Source organism: Coturnix japonica, chromosome 10 (genome assembly GCF_001577835.2).
Source record: "Coturnix japonica isolate 7356 chromosome 10, Coturnix japonica 2.1, whole genome shotgun sequence".
Taxonomy (NCBI): Eukaryota; Metazoa; Chordata; class Aves; order Galliformes; family Phasianidae; genus Coturnix; species Coturnix japonica.
This window is the reverse complement of record NC_029525.1, coordinates 1,644,463-1,650,462: the sequence shown is the minus strand read 5'-3', so window position 1 is coordinate 1,650,462 and position 6,000 is coordinate 1,644,463. Positions and strand designations below refer to the sequence as shown.

At 45.1% G+C, this 6,000-nt stretch overlaps 1 long non-coding RNA gene across 3 annotated transcripts in view; it reads right to left on the bottom strand.

The window, feature by feature from the left end:
- Window positions 1–1,106: 1,106 nt before the first annotated feature.
- Window positions 1,107–6,000, bottom strand: part of LOC107318655 — a 34,523-nt gene continuing 29,629 nt past the window's right edge. For all 3 annotated transcript variants that reach the window (XR_001557429.2, XR_001557427.2, XR_001557428.2), the window contains exons 2-4: window positions 5,694–5,789; window positions 5,133–5,202; window positions 1,107–5,029 (exon numbers count right to left, since the gene is read on the bottom strand). This is a non-coding gene — a long non-coding RNA (uncharacterized LOC107318655). The remainder of the gene's footprint in view (window positions 5,030–5,132; window positions 5,203–5,693; window positions 5,790–6,000) is intronic.

Below are 6,000 nucleotides of genomic sequence, written 5' to 3'. Positions count from 1 at the left end.
CACCTCCAGCCAGGGCAGATGATGCAGTAGGATGGTTTAGTTGAGGAATTTAAGGGGAGTTACGCTTTGTTTCTTAGGAAAATGACTCCAAAACAGAAGCTCCTGATGGAGAGAAGCAAGCCAGGCGCTGCCTTAGGAAGCACATCCTGGCCTCAAACAGGACAAGTGTCTCCAATTTTCATGTAGCTCCTCACCTGCTGTTTATCCACTCTAAATGCATTTGGCTTGCTTCTGTGGAGACCTTCTCCAAGACACTTTCCAACCTTCTGGTTGTTTTGTACCCCTGGCAAGGGAAAACAAACCTAGAGGCAAGAAAATCTGCTCTGCTCACTGCACGCTCTATCTTCTTCTCCTGTCTTGTTCTCCCCTCATTTTTCTTCTCCCTTAGGCAAGGCAAGTGAACACAAACTTTGGGAAACAGATTCACACTGCTGCATTCCTTGAGGCCAATCTTGCTGTCTTTATGTCCCCTCCACCCATTTATATGGTGCAGCTTTCCAAGCTCAATCAGTATTGTTATGAAAACGCATATTGGATGATAAGAAGAGGTCAGGGCGAGACCATTGGTATTAACAGGCATAACCTCCCAGGACAGTGGGCACAGGGGGTGATGTGGGAACCAGAGCAGCCCCATTCCCACAGCTAACTCACAGCACCTTCCCCACTGAATCATGGAATCATGGAACTGTAAAATGGCTTGGGTTGGGAAGGACTCAAAGGTCGTGCAGTTCCATCCCCCCACTGTAGACAGCATTGCCATAGGGATTACCAAAATGACAGCTCTGAGTTTTACTGCAGCCTGGACTATGAAGGCAAAAATGCAGTCTCTCCATAGAAATGAAGGGAAGATTCAGCATGAAACCAAGATACTTCAATCTGCTGTCGTTTCATTTCAAGAAGTGGCTGCGTTCCACTTGGGTAATGTTTGAACAGTGTAATGTGAGATATCATACGAAGCCTATACATAAGTGAGACAGTAAAAAAGTCAGGATGAAATTAAAATGATAACATCTAACTGAAACATTTTGACTATTGGAATGAAGTGACATTGAAAAGAACCATTATGACACTTTTGTTATAATGGCAGTGGGGATTTTCTTTCCTTATTTTTTTGGTGTTAATAGGCTTCTAGGAATTTTTCCAGTTGAGTAAAACTGCATGGTCTGCAAGAAAACTCCTGCAGCAGCAACATGGCAAAGGGCTCTGCTGCCACTGCTCTCCTTTGGGAGGACTGGATGTTAGGAAAAACTCTGAATGAGTGGTGATGCATTGGCACAGTCTGCATGGGGAGATGGTAATATCACCATTCCTGCATGTGCTCAGACGTGGCACTGAGGGATGTGGTCAGTGGGTTATATTGGTGGTAGGTGAATGATTGGACTAGATGATCTTAGAGGTCTTTTCCAACCATAACGATTCTATGATTCTATGATCTCCTGTGTATCTTGTATTAAGTCTGCAAGAGGATGCAGGAGAAGCATCTACAAGAGCTCCCTGTCCCCAGAGCCACCCAACCTCATTCATCCTTCCCATGGACAGCTCACCTCCAACCATCCTTGATTCCCATCCCTCAGTTCCTACTGCTCCATCATTGCTGCAGTTTGCCCAAAGTCCAAGGAAAAAAGGAGGAAATAAAAAACCTAAGAAATCCCCCATGCTTTTATTAAAGATCATTTTGGTCACAGCAGAAAATTGCTGGCAGCTCCAGCCCCATCATCTGAGCAGCTGCCGTGTGGCCTCCAACCCTTCCCTCTGGAAGCCAGCCTGGAAATGAGCTGGCCTGAGTACGAGAGTGGAACCCAGAGGACAGAGGGGATTTGTTCCTTGAAATTAAACCCAGTTAATATCCTGCCACAGGGGAAGCAGAGAGCTCTGGCTGAGCACAAAGGCAAATAATGAAGCTGCCCTGGACATGGTGTCCGTGGGCAGGGTGAGGATGAGATGATGGAGGAATGGGATTAAAGTCAGACTGCCCAGTGCAGCTCTAGCAGCCTGTAAACACCAAGCGTCATCATCTGGTGGGCTGCAGTGGCACGGCGGGCATCAGATGCCATCTGGCCTTCAACCCAGCACTGCCCAGCATCCCCACCTGCACCAGCCCAGGATGCCAGAACCAGCAGTGACAGCATTGAGCAGCGTCACCCCCCAGCTCTGTCTGTCTCTCCTGCCACTCGCATGACAGCTCAGATCCTCTTTCACTCACACCAGGATAGCAACCCTTAAGGGCTTTCCTTTCATTTTTCTTCAGTTTTCCCTCCTTTTTAAAAATTATTATTATTATTTTCCCTTCTGTTTTCTCATTTTGGCTCCTGTGTGCTGGGTACAATCTTGAGTGAATCCCTGTTGGGTACCATATAAGCAGTGAATCCTTCTAATTTCTCATAGTGTACTCAAGCTTCAATGTTCGCATTTTGGCTCAAGGAGACCAATTCCCATTTTCCAAAATGTAGGCAAGCCCCAGTACTGAGCGGGTCCATCTGCACTCCAAGATGTGCCCAGCAATGGCTGGAGATGCAATGGAAGATGCCATCTCCACCATCAGAGGGAACCCAGTTGAGATCCAGCTTGGATCTGACTTGGCAGACTTGGATGTCTCAAATCCTGAAGGAAGTCTGGAGAAAGGTGTCCCTTTGGGGGAATTTAGGGCTGCAGACAAAGCAGCTCCTCCTGCTTCTGCTGGCAGAGAGGAAAGGAGACGAAACTGTAGGGATGAAATAAGCTCAGTTCCTCAGCTAGTCCTGGGATTGCCTCCTGCATCAACACCAAACCACTGTTGTGTGTCATCCCTCTGGACTCCATCAACCAGCAGACTAGGCTGAACCTAGTGGATTAACTAGGATATGAAACAAAAAGCCAGATAAATCACAGGTGCAGGTTGATCTATATGGTTTAAATAGAACCTTTCAAACGGAGACATTATCTGCTGGAAACCCTTAATGAAGAGTTAGCAATGTTCTCAGAAGCAGAAATACTCTCAGCAGGAAGGCAGAATATCTATTAAAGCCAGTAAAATTAGATGAATGGGGCTCAAAGCTGGTGATTTTTAATACACCAGTTGGACATTGCAAATTTAAGCTAATGCCATCTGGAATTAGTTCTGCTCCCAAGGTATTTCAAAGAGTAATTTAGCAGATATTTGAGGGATTAGGAGGTGCTGAAGTTACAGCAGATGATATTTTAATTTGGACCACAGAACCTCAAGGAGCAGCACAGAAGACAGAGTCAACTTTGCAGGAGAGGAGGAGGAAGAAAGTCCAATCTGCATATTGAAGAAGTTCAAAGGCCATGGGTATAATTGGTCTCAGGTGGATCATGTCAGCAGTGGCGTTCTTGAGAATAAACTGGAGCCCGCTGATGAATCGACCTCAGAAACTGTTTCAGCATCGAGGCCAAAATGTTTTAGGTCAGCACTGAGTAAGTCGAGTGCCAAATGCCTCTGGAAAACTGCCCTTTGCTTGCTGTGAGGATAAAAAGGTTGGACATTTAGCTGCTGAAAACTCTGTCAGTGATGCTTCAGCCTCTCCTCCCAATAACTCCTCAACTCTAATGGACACGCTGAGATGGGATGTGATTTCTAAGCCCATATAGTGGTGTTAGAGAAACTAAGACTGAAAAGTGGACAAAGAATGAAAACTGTGAATAGGATGAATCTGAGAAACTGTTGCTTGTAGTGAGATTCCTGTCTACGCTTCTGCCCCCATGCAGTGGTCCTCCAGCTGCCCACAAAACACAGATGGGCTCATGGGACACATGGCCATTGTATTTGGGAGATGTGGCCTTTCCAATAAAACAGAAGCTTTAAAAAGTCAAACCTTAATCTTGCAGGAATACCCTGTCTGGAAAAGCTAAAAACAAGAAGACTGAGGGGAGGGGGATGGACTTCTTAGTCCATCATGGAAGTGGTGGAAGCGGTTGGCTGTGACTCTGGGAAGCTCATTGAGCAGTGACAGCAGCAGTTATTTTTCTTTTGCTGTTTACTGAATAGAAAACCAGGGGATAGAAAAAAAAAATATATTTACCCTGATTATAATATTGCTCTGGATCAACATATTAATTATTGATACAGCCAGAGACGAAAGCAGTCTCCAAACACCTCCCCTTGCATCAAACTCACGCACTAGGTTTTTCATCCATCAAACTCCCTGCAAGGAAAAAGCCTAAGAGCAAATCTCAACATGAAAGAGAGAGAGAAAGCCACACTGTGGTGCGAATGACCCTGGGTGATGGTGACAACATCAATACTCGCTCCTGTCAGCTGCAGTAAATTGCTGCAGTTTCACTGAGCTGGGTGGATTTTTGCTGGCCTGTGAGTGCCTGGTCCCTTCCTCCTATGAATGTAGAGGTGACAGTTGTAGGTGCAGAGCTCTGAAGAGATATCTGGGCTTGAGATCTCCAGAGATGCTGAAGAAAGGTGTCAGTGTGGTACTGAGAGATGTGGTTTAGTGGGCAGCGTTGGTGGTAGGTGGAGGGTTGGACTGGATGATCTTGGAGGTCTCTTCCAAGCTTAATGATTGTATGACAACATATGGGGAAACAAACTCACTTTAGTTGTTATTTCCCAAGGTTTTGGGGAGAGATTTCCAGGTCTCCTGGTGGTCAATGAGACACATACCAGTATGGGGTTTGGGTGGAGAGGCAGCTCCTTAGAAACCATTTCTATCTTCTGTTTTTGGAGGTGGCTGCAGGACATCTCCAGTGCCAGGCTTTAATCAGCCTCGTTCTACCAGGAATCCCAGGAGACTCTACCTGTGGGGCTTGTACAACTGCTGAATCTTTAATAGACTGTCCTCACACAACCCAACTCCTCTTTTTCCCTCACAAGTCCAGAAGCTTTCTCTCCTACTCATCAGCACATCACATTTCTTAATAGCGGAGTGAAATAACCTGAGAAGTAATGGAAAACAGGGAAGGATTAAGTTTTCCCAGGGACCTTGATCTCTTTTATCATCTCATTGTCTTCAGAGGGGTGGTTTTCTTTCAATCTAATTATCCGGTGGATATGTGTTGCCGGTTCTCTGATCCATCCCGTCTTCCATCAAAACAAAAAAAGAAGATAAATCCTCCATTATTGTTTTTTGATGAGAAATTCATGCTAATAGCTTACGTTTGGGAAATAATTTCAGCAAGTTTACCTTGTTTTCTTGAGAGATGTCCCACGGGAGCTCTGTGATAGAAGAAATGGCCGTGATGAAGATATGGCTCCTGTAGGGAAAAATCGAGCTTCTCAGTCAAAAGCATTATCCAGGAACTGGAGATTTCAGAAAAAACAAAACCCCAAAACAAAGCAAAAAAGTAGCAACACAATACATCAAAAACATGACAAAGAAGGTAAATTTTCAATTCAAACAGCCTGCCCCTCTCAACTTTAAAGTCAAGCTCCTTTTCTATCCCAACACATCAAAATTATGGGAACATCAAGGCCACTTGTAAGATTAATTTGCATTCGTCTCACACCAATTAAGCAAAGGGGCAACACAGTCCTTTTTGTTTTTCTGCCTCTATAAAGGCTTGAAAACTCGCAGCCAGTGCCAGCAAGTTACCATACGACTGCTGCATTACCAGAGGCACACCAAGGAGGCACTGTGTTACCAAACCTGTAAGGAGAAAGGGGTGTCTTCTCTTCTTGATGGCTACTTGTTGTTAATTCAATGTAATATCTCAACACTAGGTCATTAAATCAAAGTTATTGGTACCTTTTGGTCATACTTAAGGCTTTCAGGCATATTCCTCTTGCTGAGACCAATCCATCCCTACAGAAGGAGCAAAGCAAAAGCCATGGAGACCATCACCTGGAAAAGACATTGAGGATCATCCCAAAGAACGCACGTGGGGCTCAGAATATTAAGCATCAGCAGGGCAGCAGGGATAAAGCCTCAGCAGATACACCAAGAACAAAATTAATCAAAGGCACTCCAAGACCTTGAGGACCCTAGCTACATCTCATAGACCTCCTTGTCACCAATGTCCCTCCATCACAACCTGCCATGTGGATGTGCCCCA